The sequence below is a fragment of the Mytilus galloprovincialis genome, chromosome 4, assembly GCF_965363235.1.
Source record: "Mytilus galloprovincialis chromosome 4, xbMytGall1.hap1.1, whole genome shotgun sequence".
In the NCBI taxonomy this organism is placed as follows: Eukaryota; Metazoa; Mollusca; class Bivalvia; order Mytilida; family Mytilidae; genus Mytilus; species Mytilus galloprovincialis.
In genome coordinates this window covers 59,825,341-59,844,731 of record NC_134841.1, presented here as the reverse complement: position 1 = coordinate 59,844,731, position 19,391 = coordinate 59,825,341, and positions in this window count along the sequence as shown.

Below are 19,391 nucleotides of genomic sequence, written 5' to 3'. Positions count from 1 at the left end.
TTTTTTTCTATTAATAAGTTTTCCTTCAAATAATTTTTGAGTGCTAATATTTTGGTTTGTTCCATAGCTAATTTCCTTCTATAAATGTAGAATTTTGTTAACAGAAGTATTATGTTTCTTATATCATTTTTATCGGTTTTTGTTAAAATACCAAATAAAACCAAATCATTATTTAAAGTTAGTTCTATTTCTGTCTTCTCAAATATCCAGGAGTCAAGGTCTTCCCATAATTTTGATATATATGGACATGTCCAGAATATATGTTCTATTGTTTCGACCCCTCCGCACCCAAAACTACAAATATTTGTATCTTTAATTTTTATTTTAAGGAGAAGTTCATTGGTGCCTAAGATTCGATGTATTATTCTATATTGAAACCACTGCATTTTTGAATTTTTTGTAATATAAAAGGGCAATACATGGATATTTTTCCAATTGAAGTTCGCATTGAGAATTAATGACCATTTTTGTTCATATTTTTGTTTAGGATTTGACTTTTTACCATTCAAAATATTATACATATCTTTTGAACCTTTCTGGGATTTAAAAAAAACCTTTAATACTGAGGGCAAAACTGGACCGTTTTCTCTCATTAAGTCATTTGGACATATTTGATATTCTTTTAAATACTTTTTATTGACAAAATTAGGCCTTGATATGTGAGAAAATTTGTTTTAATATTGTATACATTATTAAAGTGATCAAAAGTCATAAAGTTTCCACATTATTTATGTATGTTCCTGTCTCAAGTCAGGAGCCTTTAATTCAGTGGTTGTCGTTTGTATATGTGTTACATATTTGTTTTTCGTTCAGTTTTTTATTTAAATAAGGCTGTTAGTTTTCTCGTTTGAACTGTTTTACATTGTCTTATTGGGGCATTATAAAGCTGACAATGCGGTATTGGCTCTTCTCATTGTTGAAGGCCGCACGATGACCTATAGTTGTTAATGTCTGTGTCATTTTGGTCTCTTGTGGACAGTTATCTCATTGGCAATCATACCACATCTTCTTTTTTATATATAGCGACATCTGGTATATCAAAAAAGAACAGGAAAATCAAATGTCACTTTGTTAAGTTCTGACAAAGATGAATTTCATTAACTACTGTGACTTATGAATTATACCCTTAAATAATGTTATCTGCAAAAATAATCGGATGAAGGTCGTCTTAAATTAAGATTGGTAAATTTAGTCATATATATATATATTAATACAACTTGCGTCAAATTGTATTATATTGGCATTTTCTGAACACGTATCATATAATTATATGGTAGAACTACAATCTGATAAAAAGGAAAATATTATGACTGTAAATATTTTCAAGGTAAAATGTGACTTTGACAGTGTAGAGTTACTGCATTGCGACCTTCATTAAGGACCGCCTCATTAATTTATCTTGAACATATTATAACGAATCGTTCAAGTTGTGAAATGTAGACACCATTATATGCCATACTGTTTTGCGGATCATGAATAACAAATTTCTTGTCCCACAAGCATGCAACAGTTGTTACCTTAGTTACAACAAAATGTAAATTACCTTCAGATTCAGTCAAAAAGTGTTAACTATTTACAGGAAAATCGTGTAATTATGAAGTTACAATTATCTTTACGGCGGTGTTACGAACGTCATCATTGTTTTTAATATCTGAAATGAATGACAAGAGAGAAAACAGCAATATGGTTATCGATCATCATAAATCTAAAAACAGACAATGCAATGATTAAAAATGAAAACTAAGAACAGACAAACCACAATATACAAAACATTACAAAGAAAACAAAAGACAAAACTGGTGGTGACCTCATGCAGGTGCTCTGAAAACGTAAACAATTCTTGCTATACATCCGCCGTGTTGCTCAAGCAGTAACAAATCGGGAATATATCGCTTTCGACAATATTACATTTGAGGAAAAGAGGACGGAATTATTAGATCGACAGGTTGAATATATCCTTGGTCATTATGACACAGATATTTCGTTGCGGTCAACCAAATCATGATGATGATGCGTTCGTAAAACTTTCGAGTGGATGGTTCAAATTATTCACAAGGAACCCTTTATGCAATAGCTTCCTTATAAGCAGTAACTCACTCTGAAGGAAACCATGGCATGATACACTAGTACTTGAATTATTGTGTCAATAAGAATATTTAAGCCCTAAATTCACGCACTGCTGAAATGTTGCTGTGCACAAATGTGCCAATTGTCCTCTGAGTTGATCCCAAGGATTCTGTGAGGTCCATGTTGCTGGTATTAAATTTTTTGCACATTTCAACGTACAAATTAATATTCATCAAATTGATCTGGAAGATATCCCTTGCAATTCTACTACACTTAGGTAAATTAATGTCATTTTAATACAATTTTCACCTACACTTCAAGATTAAGCTATTGACGAAAAAAGAAAAAAAAGGGTCACTGTATGAGCCTGAACATTACACTATGATAGATGATAAATTCAGCTTTTAAAGTTCAGAAAACTGTTCGGTCTGCAAAATCATCGGACTAATTTTCCTGAAGTGATCTTTTGATCTTTTCTATACAGGTTAAGGCTCTTCTTAAAGTTATTGTGGACATTTGGTATCTTATTACATGGCATATATTTTATTTATTTCTTTTATAATTCACTGGTATCTTTGATGTTGATTTACAACCACTGGATCGATGCCTCTCCCAGAAGACTTTTCGTCACAGAGTGTATCTCTAGGCCAACAGTGGTCATAAAATATTAACATATTAATTTCATGTAAAGTTAAAATATATGACCTTTTGAATATATCGAAACCCTAAGGGTTTTCTAACCCCAGGTTTAGATTGTCTTAGCCGTCTTGTCTTTTAACACGAATTGTCGGAAATTTTAGGTTTTTATAGGTCTCCAACTTCCTATATCGATTTAATCGTCCCAAGAATATACAAATCCTTGGCCGTCCGACTGTTTAAATTCGAACTCCACTCCGATCAGTCTTCTGTAGACGGAACACGCATCTGGCGTTTTAAATTTTAAGCCTGGCAAATTATAGGTGAGTTTTCAACCATCAGATAATATGTAAGTAGTTTTTTTGTTTATAAAAAATGTAAATAGCAAAATTAAAATATCAAATTCCATATAACATTCAAATTAGAAAATCCCTTCTCAAATGGCAAAATCAAAAGCTCAAATACATAAAACGAATGGAATACAATTGTCATTTTCATTACTTTGTACAGACATTTCCTGATATAGAAAATCATGTAAATCGGTGTTGCCATCAACCAGAAGTATATATGTTACAGTGAATTTGTATAATCAGTGATTATGTAGAATACCTGATTTTTTTAGGGATTATGTAGAATCACTGGCTAGTTTAGGAATTATATATAATCACTAAAAATTTCAGGGATTATGTATAATCACTAGAAAAAACGTCAGGGATTATACATAATAACTGAAATGAAGAAATAGTAGTTTTATTTATAAAGTAAATGAATTAAAGTCAAATACTGTGTTGTATAAAAACATATTAAAACATCATTATAAACACAAATTGTAAATAATAAGCACAATTTATCAAAATGATAACTCCCAATTTTTAAAATGTTAGGCACAATATATTAAAATAATATGCTTCACATTTGGTTTTACCACAAAATCCAAATTTAACAAGACCTTTTCCTTCACATATCGTATCAGATTTTTATCGTTACGCCTAAGAGAAATAAAGTGTCAGTAAACACATACCCCCCCCCCCAAAAAAAAGGGGGGGAATTAGCAACCTTGAACTGTTTCGATCAAGATACCATGTTTCGTTGCCAGGCGATATCGTTTTTCAGACTTTTTGTGAACAATTACACCAAATTCCATCTTCCTCTAAAATTTTGTTATATTTGTCAATCCTTAGTTCTGCCTGTTTTTTATATACATTTAGATGCGCAAGTTCTCTCAGTATGAATTTCTCGTTCATTTGAACAACAACAACAAAAAAAAAAAAAAAAAAAAAATGTTCCATAATCTTTTAAATTATTTGTTTTACATGTACCACAAATAACATGCTCTGTGGATGTACAAATAATACACCCATTTGACACCCGCTTTTAATTAACATTACAAACACAGTACATGTAAAGTTAGCGCTATGAACATGATGAAGGGAATGTTGATATCATTAATTTTGAAGTCTTCAACTTTATCTCGAAACCCTCTGTTGGTTATATCTTTAAGATCATCCTGTGTTTAAAAGCAATATTATTTCATCTGGCAAAGGAGCATGAAAGAAAAAAATGATAATTTGTCTATATTCATTATTTTTATCAAACAAAGGATCTTTAAATTATTGATAATCCCTGAAATCATATTAGGGAATTTGTAGAATAATTATTAAAATGTTCAGTGATTATGTAAAATCACTGGTCATTTTCAAGGATTATATATAATTACTAATGATTTTAGTGATTCTACATATTCCCTGAAAAATCAGGGATTCTACATAATCCCTGATTATACAAATTCACTGTAACATATACACTTCATTGTTCGAATAATTTACAGACAGTCATTCACAATTTTGAATTCATGGTCACAGGTGAATTAAAAAGTAAAATAACTAAAATACGTAACTCAAAAGAAAATTAAAAACGGAAGTCCCTTCAAAATGACAAAAGCTCAAATAAAGGGAACAGTAGTATACCGCTGTTCGAAAGTCATAAACTAATAGGGAGAAAACAAATCGGGGTTACAAACTGAAAGTAAGATAAACCACATCAACTATAAGAGGAAAACAATGAAACAACAAACACTGTAGTGCAACAAAACACCAAACCGACAATGTAACAAACACAGAAACGAACTATAAGATAACAACTACCATTTTCCTGACTTGGTACGGGACATTTTAAGAAAGAAAAAAAGCTCGGGCCAGGTGAGCTAAAAACTAACACTTTTTCAACTGTGATGTGTATATATACTAATGTTGCCAGTATTTAACACATAATTAAGACGCAAAACAACGCCAGTAGCTAGAAACTACACGGTATGTATTATTATGAAGTTGATATAGAATATTTATCAACAAGGTCTTGGTATCTTCAGGTGAACTTAATTTTAGAATAAGGACGGGACTTTCTTTGGCATTACTTTCTGCTCAGACACTGGTGACGTTTTAAAAAATTTGAGTAAGAGTTGTTAACTCTGGAATGGAAAGAACATCATCAATGCATCTGAATGTGCAATCTTCTTATTTTTTGCAAGTGTGTAAATGAACTCCTACTCAATTGAGAATAAGAAGATGTCGGTCGGCAAGGAGAGGTGCACAGTTCTTTTCCATAGGAATGCCGACAATTTGTTAAAATATGTTGTCAATACGAAACTTCAGCATACTGATTATTTCTTCCTCGGTGTAGCATGCTTAACATTTTCATTCACTATTAACAAACTCTGTCGCATTGTAGCCCCCAGATCAATTTGTCTATAACGTATGCTATAATTTTCATATTGAAAAGCACTGTAGAGTAATTCGTTTTAGACGATTTTTCAATTTGACTTAAGGACTGGTAGTTAAAACTAAAAAGGCTGAAAAATCTAAGATTTTGATCGAATTGACCGGAGATAGAACGAGATTTAAAATTATCCACAAGATGTTTAAAGTTTTTTTAGAAACTTTTTCAACTGATTTTTATAATTCGTTCTTATGTTGTACTGTTATACAACTGTCCCAGGTTAAGGGGAGGGTTGGGATCCAGCTAACATGTTTAACCCCTCCACATTATTTATGTATGTGCCTGTCTCAAGTCATGAGCCTGTAATTCAGTGGTTGTCGTTTGTATATGTGTTACATATTTGTTTTTCGTTCATTTTTTTTATGCAAATAAGGCTGTTAGTTTTCTCGTTTGGACAGTTTGACATTGTCTTATCGGGGCATTTTAAAGCTGACAATGCAGTATGGGCTTTGCTCATTGTTGAAGGCTGTACGATGACCTATAGTTGTTAATGCCTGTGTCATTTTGGTCTCTTGTGGACAGTTGTCTCATTGGCAATCATACCACATATCCTTTTTTTTATATTCACATTGGTAAAACTACTTCGCTAACAAACAGTTTAAAAGTAGTTCTAAAGATCCTCTTCCACTACGAACGAAACTTTCCTTAATCTAATCGATAATTAAATGTAGAACATGCAGATGAACCGACAATGTACAGTTGTTTGTACAGAATTTTGTGAAGTTTAGGTATGGATACTACTAAACGATTGCCAACACATATAAGACATACATCTAACATTTTACTACGTAGGTGTAATGCAACCTTTATTCAATAGTGTTCTTCACTGTACATACGACAGGTCAGCCATTTTTTGGTATAACTGAATGTTATAAATTCTCTTTAAATGTCAGGAATGCTTGCTTGATACCCCTCAATTCATCTAGCAGATCATCAATGTATATATCATGTTTATCCAGACGTTGTAATAATTGTATTAGTATCTTTTGCTTATCTAACGGATATAATTCCGGTTTTAAGAGATGCGCGAAGAATGATTCGGTAAATCTAGCCATGTTATGTTTTAGATTTGTTCCTCTGCAAACACCAATTGTGCAATTATTTGTAGATTTACAATTGGTGTATTGAATTTCGTAACTATTTAATGGTTGACATGTGATATTATAATAAGAGCATCCAGACGAAAAATAACACGTCGGCTCCACATTATTTATGTAATCCAGATCAATCAATTTGATCTTACCCTTGACCATAAGGAAATGGTCATATGGCAAAAAATCAACAAGTTTTAAAGATCCAAGCGGAGAATGATGCAAATAGGATATCAGATCAGCTATATCAAGTGCATGATTGAGTCTGTCCTCTATTTTAAATTTGGCTTCCGCAATTCTAAACTCTTTGCCAAATTCATACACTGCAGAAATGTCACCAAAAGGGAGATAACCTTGGTAGATATCAAGATCGTGCTTTAAATGATTCACACAAAAGCCTAACATTTTTATAATTGATGGATGGTCAAGTTGGTCTCGCATTAGTATGTCTTTCATAAACAACACTTCTCTGAAATGTGCATCCCTTTCTTTAGGGTTTTTACGTGGTGAAAGTCTTTTAACCACTACCGTTTCTCCTTCAAATGTACCAATATCGATAGTTTTTGACATTCCTCCACCAATATCATACTTGAATAATCTAATGCTGTTTATATTTGTACAATTAAATATATATTTTGATGCATTTTTATCGGACTTGTTTTCGTCTTCATATGTTTTATGTCGTGGGTATTCTTCTTTGTTATTTGGAACATTGTAATACAGTACCAACAGTACAAATTGAAACAATATTATGATTATAATATTTTTGTTTATTCTGCGAAACATTTCCCGTATTTTCTCGGTGTGTTTATCTAACGAAATTGTTTGACAAAGAAACTTCGAATGATTCTACTGGACTATATTCCTTTACATTTGTTGCCAGACCGAAATTTCTTCTTTTTTAAATTTTGGTATGCGGCAATTTGGCCCACATTCTTTCTATGTATTTTCTAATTGTTTATTGTTTATTGGTGTAAGAAAACGATCCTTTCTTTCTTATTTATTGCTGTTAAAACTTTAATTAAAACGACGTCGGTTTTCTACCTGCAAGTGGATGAATTTAATATATAAATAGATAGATAAAACAATGAATATTATTGAACAATGGATAATTTAAACAATACTAACTACCATTTTGGAATTAAAGTAACTATAGATTCAAATAAACTCATCATGAATGCCAGGATTAAAATGTTGTCAATCAGACGCCCGTTTCATCTACATAAGAATCATCAGTGACGCTCAAATGAAATACAGATAAATGCCGTACAACTTTCAAGAGCATAGTGGACCCAAAATTCCAAAAGTTTTTGCCAAATACATCTAAGGTACTATAATCCGTGGGTAGAAAATCTGTGGCATTTAAAAAAGTTTTGTAAACAGTTATTTTATAATTATGACCTTATTAACGATAGTTCAGGTCAACAGAGAACAACCGGGTTGGTAATACCCTCTGGGAATACCCTCACCAAGCAGTGGCATCAATCCAGTTGTTGTAAATAAAATCATCAAAGATACCAGGATTGAAATTTTGTTTGTCACACGCTTGTTTCGTCTACAAAAGACTCATCAAAGTAACTTTAGAAATATTTTGAAAAATGCCAGAAGCAAACACGTGCAATTGATCAATAAAAGAAATAAAATAGAGGCAGTAAAATCCCACCCCTGATTTTTCCACATCAGGGTCAAAACAGTGTTCCATAGTAGTATCACAGCCTAATGTCTGTTGCAAAGGTTGTAACAATTAAATATCTTAATCATTTTGAAAAAGGTAACACATTAGTAAAAGCCTGAAGATATCCCCAAACCGCAATTCTAACAAAAAAAATATAAAAAGGACACCGTTGAACGAGACCTTAATTTCTTTTTGAAGTAAACACATATGTATTGTCTTTCGGATTATAAAAAAATAATTATATTTCGTAAACTACTTCATTCGATCACGGAGGTTATATTCATTGAGATTCTCCTTTCTACGAGCACAATTTGACACAAATAATGTGAAATGGCATTAAGCTAACACAACTTTAAAATGTACTGTTTGAAAAAGGTTTAATTATTCAAAACACTAAGAATTGCTACCCAAGACATATTTTGACTTGATCGTATTTGATACATATTTTCGGAATTTAGTGTTTTAATGCTCTTCAATTTAAGTTAGTATTTGATTTGGCCTTTCCACTGTTTTAGTTTACCGACCCTTATATTCACGGAACGCACGACTAAAATTATGTGGTCAAGCAAATGACAAAAAAATATTCTGAATCTAGATTTTCAACATACCATACATACTAGTGCTAAATTTTGAAAGAAAAAAATATTGATATGAAAAAGAATATACTTAAGATTATAATATTATAGTCTGTTCACGAGCAGGCATATATGGTCGCAGCCAGATTTGACATTACATAAGGAATATGTTGTTACCTGTGGGTTTTAACGTCATAGTTGATTAGGACTTTGATTTTGAATTGTTTATGTAGAATACTAGTCTGGCGTACTCTATTATGAGCCTATTTGTCTTCGATCAGTTAATTTACAAAGAAATAATATTTATATGAAATATATTGTTGTTGTTTTCCCCTTCTGAAATGTGCTTCGTACGCACGAATATCTAAAGTGCTTTTTTCATTAACGATCACTGATTTGATACCCCTTCTAGAGAACTGTTAGTTCCATAGGGTATAACCAGTTTTTAACAACACTGACTGGCTCTACAGCCCTCACACGGCCGGCATATTATTATATTCAATAACATTCCTACGTATTTATACGGCATCACTAGTTTTCATATTCTTTAATTTTATTGCTGGTGAAGAAGGCCAATCCAGAAAAACACTTCGTACACGCAAGTTTATAAAGTGCTATTCACATTTACCTACAGCCGATTCTTTATTTTTGTGCAAATACGAGATACTTCATTTGTGATTAAATGTTTTTACTTTTAGATAAAAAAAAAAAATCACCGATACTAGTCTTCGTTTTCATGGTTCGGGAATTAAAATTCTTTGATTTGAGATCAAATATCTTGTACGTCTAGAAAAAAACTCTCTTGTCTTTTTAAATAACCGATTGAATGATGACCAATTCTCTTTCCATCTCTAAATACTTGTAATTACATATATGTCTAGATGGGTTTCTTTACCTTTACATCAGTATGAACATACATCTTATGCTGTCTTATGCTTATTTGAAATCGGTGTTATACATCTAACTTTCTTGCAAACTTTCTCTACTTTTGAAATCGGTGTAAAAGAATCAGTCACATCCGACACGTTTCATTTATATTGTTAAATATCTATGCATTCTCATTGTTGCAATCCACGTTATAAGATGCAGACTAGAAATAGATCAGAAACAGACAAAATTTAACCTCCTTTTGAAAAAAAACCCGGATAAATTCTTATGTTACTTCTGTTCTAATTTTAGTAACCTTTGGATGCTTTATTACTTTGATATCTAGAAATCACGCGAGTGACACCTTTTTATCATTATGTAAATATGCTGATCTGCCTATAGCAGTTGATAAAAAAGTCAATATCTAATAGAAAATATATAATAATTTTAATGGTTCTTTATTTTCTTATTATCAAAATCAAGACTTGTGTGAAGGTTAGAAAATCATGTTGGTCTCTCTCAATATATTTATACTTTAATTGACAACATGTGTTTATCTTTCAAAGGCAAAATCTTTATCATTTCTTTCTTTAGTTCCTACTACTATACATAATTGTTGTAAAGGGATGAATAAACTAATAAACGTATTATCGGCTAATGATTATAATGATTTTGTAAGACATTAACAAATAATTTAATTTTGGATGCAACACGTCTTTTGATTGGCTGACTTTATTTTGTTATTAGCCCATAGACATAATTTAGTCATGTGACAGTGACGTCATCAACGATTTTTCATGGTTTTCTACGGTTTAAAATGGAATTTAGAATTAAATTATAAGAAATGACTGTAATATTTTTTCTGTCTATTCGAAATAACATAAAAAAATGTGGTGCATACTGTTAAGTAACCCGCTACGTGCGTTATTCAGTGTGCACCAAATTTTTTTATGTTATTTCTTCATAGACAGAAAAAATATTACAGTCATTCCGTAAATAAAATACCTTAAAAGAATTTATCGGGATATCTAATGTATAGAACGCCACATCTGTCTGATGTGGAAGTCCGATATTACGTTATGTAGTTTTATTTTCACATGATGATATCTTTGTTTTTACACTACGTAATAATTTAATTTTGGATGTAACGCGTCTTCTGATAGGCTGACGTTATTTTGTTATCAGAACATAGACATAATTTAGTCATGTGACCGTGACGTCATCAACGTTCTTTCGTGGTTTTCTACGGTTTAAAATGGAATTTAGAATTAAATTATAAAAAAGGACTGTAATATTTGTTCTGTCTATTCAAAATAACATAAAAAATGTGGTGCACACTGTTAAATAACCCGCTACGCGCGTTATTCAATGTGCACCAAATTGTTTATGTTATTTCTTCATAGACAGAAAAAATATTACAGTCATTCCTTTAATATTAAAACCATATAAACAATTGAATAATCATCATTACGAAATAACAAAACAACATCATGTAATGAAACAAATTCATAAGGTTAAGTCACATACACATCAAGTAATGTCAAAACCACATCAACAAATATCACAACCACATTAGATAATGGTGAAACCACATCGAGTAATGACAAAACTATATTAAGTGAAACAATCTCATGTAAAACAAAAAATCATTCAGTAATGACTATTCCATATTGAGTTATATCTAAACATCATTACGTAATGTCATAACCATCAGTGGCAGATCCAGGGGAAACCCCCCTTTTTTGGACGATCAATGCATTTGAATGGATACATATAGTTGAAACCCCCCATTTTGTCCTAGGCTGGGACCCCCCCTTTTTCAAAATGGCTGGATCCGTCCCTGACTATATGATGAAAAGCAAAAATATTATTAATTAATAATAAAACAAGATAACGTAATATCAGTTCCATATAAAACGGAAGTGGCGTTTCATACTAATGCTTTCAATATTGTGGTCAAACATAAATTTGAAGTAAAAGAATAAGTGTAGCCAGTGAAGATGGAGATCGACTTTTCAGAATGTAAGGAATATGAGTAATATCATTAATAGTGAAATAAAATGAAAAAGAAAATGACGTCATGCTATTTGTTAGTTTTCACTCTTAACCGAGTTACAACGTTTTGTGGTCATTTGTTGAAAATATCGCCCATAATTCATTAAATTCTTCAACGTCGCATTGAATGTTTAGATTAATACGAAATGCTTACCTCAATTTAGAAACACTATAAATGAATGAATGCATGGATAAATGTTTTATTAGAGTACATAAAGAATCCGCGAAAATAAGTTGGTTTACAGTATACGTATAAGGAATAAATGAACTCTCGGATAATCTCATGTACAAAATGTATCTTTTGATAAATATGATATCTTGGCGAAGCATAAGTCATTCGTTGCCTCATTAAATAGTCCATTGATCAGTAAGTCTTAAGACTTACCTTGTTTGTTTTGGATACCAAAAGCTTCACAAAACTCCATACAAACAACGATACATTATTGGCTCACCTGCCTGTTCTACTTTAAAATGATTGTCCGTTAAATTCACCAAAATTTGTCCGCAGTGAAAGCGATTATACAGAAAAAAATGTGATACTATTTATTTGCGTATTGTTATTTTGCATATTAATCTAGAGTTTTTCTCATCATCAAAATTGAGGACACTTTATTTAAAAAAAATATATAACATTTCCGTCCCTGAGAAGCAATATTTCAACGTCATCTGCGTATGCTGTATTATATATTTTTAAACTCATACGGTATTCAGGAGCTTACAGCTGCTACTCAAACTTATAAAACTAATCAACTGGTGTTTTGTTTAAGAATGTCTCGTCTTTGATTGAAAGTACAAAGACCTACGTATGAAACACCACAGCTGTCTTATGTGGAACTCTAATATTACTTTATGTTGTTTTATCATTACTTAATATGGTTTTGACATTACGTAATGATGTTTTGATACAACTCAATATGTAATAGTCATTACTTATTGATATTTTGATATTACACGATATGGTTTCGTATTGACTTGATATAGTTTTGTCATTACTCGATATGGTTTTGTCATTACTCAATATGGTTTTGTCATAACTCAATATGGTTTTGTCATTACTCAATATGGTTTGTCATAACTCGATGTGGTTTCACCATTATCTAATGTGGTTGTGTCATTAGTCAATGTGGTTTAAACATTACTTGATGTGGATGTGGGTTTGTTATTTCGTAATGATCACTTGCCTATTCTTGATATGGTTTTAACATTACGTAATGATGTTTCAAAATTTGACGATTTTACACTACATGATGTGTTTGTTAACTTTGTTTCATTATTTAATGTGATCTTGTCATTCTTTGATGTGGTTATATCCCATTACTTGATGAGGTAAAACCACGTGACCAATTCGGAAAAAAACCTGTTCTATTTTTAGATATATTTCCATGTTGTATACTATGAGCCTTGAATGAGTGTGGCCATCCATCGAATAAGATTTCAAATTAAAGTTAGGGTTACTGTTCAAGTAAAACTTTGAGTTAGTCTTCGATTTCGATTTCAAGCCATTATTAAAATTAAAGTTCTAGTTAGCATTAAATTCGAGTTTAACTTCAAGTTTGAGTAGTCTAGAGTTCTAGCTACAACTTTGAATTTGAGTTTCTTTTTGGGGTAGAGTCTGAGTGAGATTCGCATTTAAGTCTTATTTAGATTAATTAAGATTTCGAGTTGAAATTCGGTCTATCTTATACGAATTCGTATTTAAATTTTCTATCGGGGACCAAGGGCTTTTGCTCGGGCTTCCGAGAAGAGGGCTCCTTGAAATGCGTACAAAAGATAAACAATGTTACAGTATACCAGACGCAACATAGAAGTTGAAATAAAATTAGATGTGATGTGATTGCCAATGAGACAGCTATCCATCAGCGTTTAAATGCAGTGGATGTAAGAAATCATATATAGGCAACCGCACAGTTATAAAAGGCCACCATGTGAAAATTAATTCCCCCGCACTCCACTTTAAAGTAACTGTATTATAACAAAGTCAACGTACGGCTTTCTTTGAAAAATTACTGTGTAATTGATGCTCCTGCAGATGCAAAGTGTTATTTTGAAATAACTATAACATTTAACCGCTAATACCCCAAAAAATGGCAAAAGTCAATTATCTCCAAAAAGTGCATTAATTAATAAAATTAAAAACCCTGGCCACATGCGCACCTTCAATATATGTACAAATAGCCAGCAGAGTGAAAACTTTCTAGCACTCAAACGGTAGGAAGAGTTATCTGAAAATGCTCCTTTTATGTAAGTTAATTTCCCCAAAAATGAAAAAGTTCAACTATGATCTCCCAAAAGAGCAAATATTAATAAAAATCAAAACCCTGACCACATGCACTCCTTCAATTTACTGGTATGTACAAACAGACAGTAAAAAGAAATTTTCATAAGGTTCAAACTGTAGGAGTAGTTATGCGGATAACAGAATGCAGTGATTTGGTTTTATTTAGTAGTTCACATTCGAGGGAAAGATGACAGTATTATGAGTACGACAACTGGAACATATCCGTCGTCACATGTGAAACAGATATTCAAAAAAAAAAAAAATCCCAGTTAGTGCGAGGTAGATGAGAGAATTCAATAGATAAAAATAAAATATTGATATTCGTATATGTTCAAATAATCATTCACGCTAGCAAACCAATGAGATAATTCTTATTTTATAGTATTGATGCTTTGTCGGTTAGTCCGAGTCCTCAATATCCCCAGCGACATCAGCGGTAGTGAGACACAACAAACCTATATTCCGTCGTCGATAGTGGCGTCGGCGTCTCCATTGTTTAAATCGTTAGGTTGCTAGTTTTTTACATTTTTCATTTCGGGAACTTTTATAGCTTACTATGGGGTATGGATTTTGCTCATTGTTAAAAACCATACAGTCTTTTTTTAGTTAAATATTACCGATTTAAACTGTTGTGGCAGAATAAAATTTTAAACCACCATGAAATGTTTTAAAACTTGTATAGGAGTCATTCTTCAATATCAAGAAAAAAGCATCTACAAAAAAACATGTATCTATAAATGTACAGCCGGTCGACATAACGTTATACACTGACATCAGCAATATCATTGTGTAATTTGTCAATGTGGTTTTTACATTACTTGATGTAAATGTGACTAAACGTTATGTTTTTGTTTCATTACATAATGTGGTTTTGTTATTTCGTAATGATGACTTGTCTATTCTTTATATGGTTTTAGCATTACGTAGTGATGTTTCAAAAGTTGACGATTTTACACGACATGATGTGTTTGTTTCATTAGTTGGTGTGGTCCTGTCACTCTTTCATGTAGTTATCCCATTTCTTGATGAGGTAAAATCACGTGAGAATTTCGGAAAAATTATGTTCTTTTTTAAACAGATTTAAATATGTCGTTTATTTTATGTTCTTTGGATGGGCATCGCTACCCATTGAGTTAAAGTTCAAATTAAAGTTCGAGTGGTTGTTCAGAGTTGTTTGGTATGAAAAAGGGAAACGGCAGACAATAATTAGAAAAGAGTACTAAAAGTTTACATTATTTCTGACATAATTGGCATATTCCCAAATCACTTGGTCCTGTAATTCCGTCCTCCCACCCACCCCTTTCATTTTCAAATAGAAGCAGTACTATATAATTTTGTAAAATATTCCGCGGAACCCTGTGTCTCGCCTGATATTGCTGATGTCAGTGTATAACGTTATGTCGACCGGCTGTACATTTATAGATACATGTTTTTTTTGTAGATGCTTTTTTCTTGATATTGAAGAATGACTCCTTTACAAGTTTTAAAACATTTCATGGTGGTTTACAAATTTATTCTGCCACAACAGTTTAAATCGGTAATATTTAACTAAAAAAAGACTGTATGGTTTTTAACAATGAGCAAAATCCATACCCCATAGTAAGCTATAAAAGTTCCCGAAATGAAAAATGTAAAAAACTAGCAACCTAACGATTTAAACAATGGAGACGCCGACGCCACTATCGACGACGGAATATAGGTTTGTTGTGTCTCACTACCGCTGATGTCGCTGGGGATATTGAGGACTCGGACTAACCGACAAAGCATCAATACTATAAAATAAGAATTATCTCATTGGTTTGCTAGCGTAAATGATTATTTGAACATATAAGAATATCAATATTTTATTTTTATCTATTGAATTCTCTCATCTACCTCGCACTAACTGGGATTTTTTTTTTTGAATATCTGTTTCACATGTGACGACGGATATGTTCCAGTTGTCGTACTCATAATACTGTCATCTTTCCCTCGAATGTGAACTACTAAATAAAACCAAATCACTGTATTCTGTTATCCGCATAACTACTCCTACAGTTTGAACCTTATGAAAATTTCTTTTTACTGTCTGTTTGTACATACCAGTAAATTGAAGGAGTGCATGTGGTCAGGGTTTTGATTTTTATTAATATTTGCTCTTTTGGTAGATCATAGTTGAACTTTTTCATTTTTGGGGAAATTAACTTACATAAAAGGAGCATTTTCAGATAACTCTTCCTACCGTTTGAGTGCTAGAAAGTTTTCACTCTGCTGGCTATTTGTACATATATTGAAGGTGCGCATGTGGCCAGGGTTTTTAATTTTATTAATTAATGCTCTTTTTGGAGATAATTGACTTTTGCCATTTTTTGGGGTATTAGCGGTTAAATGTTATAGTTATTTCAAAATAACACTTTGCATCTGCAGGAGCATCAATTACACAGTAATTTTTCAAAGAAAGCCGTACGTTGACTTTGTTATGATACAGTTACTTTAAAGTGGAGTGCGGGGGAATTATTTTTCACATGGTGGCCTTTTATAACTGTGCGGTTGCCTATATATGATTTCTTACATCCACTGCATTTAAACGCTGATGGATAGCTGTCTCATTGGCAATCACATCACATCTAATTTTATTTCAACTTCTATGTTGCGTCTGGTATACTGTAACATTGTTTATCTTTTGTACGCATTTCAAGGAGCCCTCTTCTCGGAAGCCCGAGCAAAAGCCCTTGGTCCCCGATAGAAAATTTAAATACGAACTCGTATAAGATAGACCGAATTTCAACTCGAAATCTTAATTAATCTAAATAAGACTTAAATTCGACTCTCACTCAGACTCTACCTCAAAAAGAAACTCAAATTCAAAGTTGTAACTAGAACTCTACTCAAACTTGAAGTTCAACTCGAACTCAATGCTAACTAGAACTTTAATTTTAATAATGGCTTGAAATCGAAATCGAAGACTAACTCAAAGTTTTACTTATACAGTAACCCTAACTTTAATTTGAAATCTTATTCGATGGATGGCCACACTCATTCAAGGCTCATAGTATACAACATGGAAATATATCTAAAAATAGAACAGGTTTTTTTCCGAATTGGTCACGTGGTTTTACCTCATCAAGTAATGGGATATAACCACATCAAAGAATGACAAGATCACATCAAATAATGAAACAAACACATCATGTAGTGTAAAATCGTTAAATTTTGAAACATCATTACGTAATGTTAAAACCATATCAAGAATAGGCAAGTGATCATTACGAAATAACAAACCCACATCATGTAATGAAACAACAACATAACGTCAAGTCACATCCACATCAAGTAATGTTCAAACCACATTGACTTATGACACAACCACATTAGATAATGGTGAAACCACATCGAGTTATGACAAACCATATTGAGTAATGACAAAACCATATTGAGTTATGACAAAACCATATTGAGTAATGACAAAACCATATCGAGTAATGACAAAACTATATCAAGTCAATACGAAACCATATCGTGTAATATCAAAATATCAATAAGTAATGACTATTCCATATTGAGTTGTATCAAAACATCATTACGTAATGTCAAAACCATATTAAGTAATGAGAACACAACATACAGTGATATTAGAGTTCCACATAAGACAGCTGTGGCGTTCCATAGAAACCTGTGGATTGAGTTTAAGCTTTTAATATTATTGGCATTTGATAATAAAATTAACGGTACCAATTTTCTTACACCAGATGCGCATTTCGACAATGCATGTCTCTTCAGTGATGCTCGTGGCCAAAATATTTGAAATCCAAAGCTTATATAAAAGATGAAGAGCTATAATCCAAAAGGTCCAAACAGTTTAGCCAAATCCGTGAAAGGAATCGGAGCTTTGCATGAGGGAGATACATTCCTTCATTTATAATAATTTCTATCATTTTGTAACAGCAAATTTTAATAACAAAAAAATCCGTATTTTCATGCCAGTACCAGTACCGAAGTACTGGCTACTGGGCTGGTGATAAGGGACTTTCCGTTTTTGGTTTTCCATCATGTTCTGCATTATTGTTTTTTTTTTTACTTTTTGAAACAGGGATGTCCACGTGTTTCACTGTCAATTAATGTTTTAACAAATGAGCATACCGATGTACTTAAAAATATTTAAAAATTGATGTTGACATTGGGGAGGAAATTATGTTTTTGTTTCTTTTTCATTTCTTTGCACCGTTACCACATACTGACATTGAGTAACCTATAATGGATATGACAGTTGTTTTCCATTCTCTTGATGTGTTTGAGCTTTTAATATTGCCATTTGATTAGGGATTTCCGATTTGAGTCTTCCTTGGAGTTCATTTTCGTTGCTATTTTACTTTTTCGATGAGTTATATTAATGGTTATTGTCAATAAAATGACTACCAATGCATGTAAGTGTAACGTTTTCCATGTCATACCGACCTTACGTATTTGAACGATGAATTTCTGGATTTAAACATAACTGAAAACACTTACAGCTGCTAGGTCAACAAACAAAACATCAAGTCTGGTAAAAGCTAAGTGCAAAGCTATTGGAAGAATTTCATATGACGTCTATAAAAAACACTTTGATTCATTTGTAAGTCCTGTTGTCAAAAATAGCTTTGCAATTTGGGGCTGCACGCATTTTCATTTATTAGTGCGATTCCGCCGAAAGCATGTATATTTTTCATTGGTGTAAGTAAATACACACCCATCCCATTTGCCATGGGAGACATGGGATGAGTTTCAATTACCATACACATTGGGCAGTTATTTCATACACTTGCATAGATTAATGGGCATGGTGCCAGATCGTATTCACAGGACACTATTTATATGGGCAGATGAAATCACTCTGAAATATAAAATGTTTGATATAAGGAGTATGTTGTTGGTATATATCGTATTGGCAGTTTCGAAAATTGTAGATTGTTGATTTAGTTCGGCAAAAGTATAAAAAAAAACTATGTAAAGACAACCCGCCAATTTAGGGCAATAACTCCAGAAAATATTATTTAAAAAAAAAACTTTTAGAAGGAATGTAGGTGGTTCTTCATAGTCCTTTTGACTTTTATAAGATTTTCTTTGATGATTTTCAAGATAATACAAGACTGTTTACATTTACACTAATGCAGATTTGTTTCAGGTTACAGTTAAGATAAATTTTTAAGTGATGGTATAAGCTATAAACAAATAACTGGTTTAATTTTATTCATTTTTGTTGATGTGTTTGTTTGTTTAAAATGTTATTGTTTTTGCTGGTAACTTTTTTCTCTCTGATCTTTTTGTCCAATTTTTTTTAAAAGGAAATGATTTGTTTTTAAAGTCCTTTCTTTTACTATTCACCGTTATTGTCTCGAGAGACTAACGCTGATGTA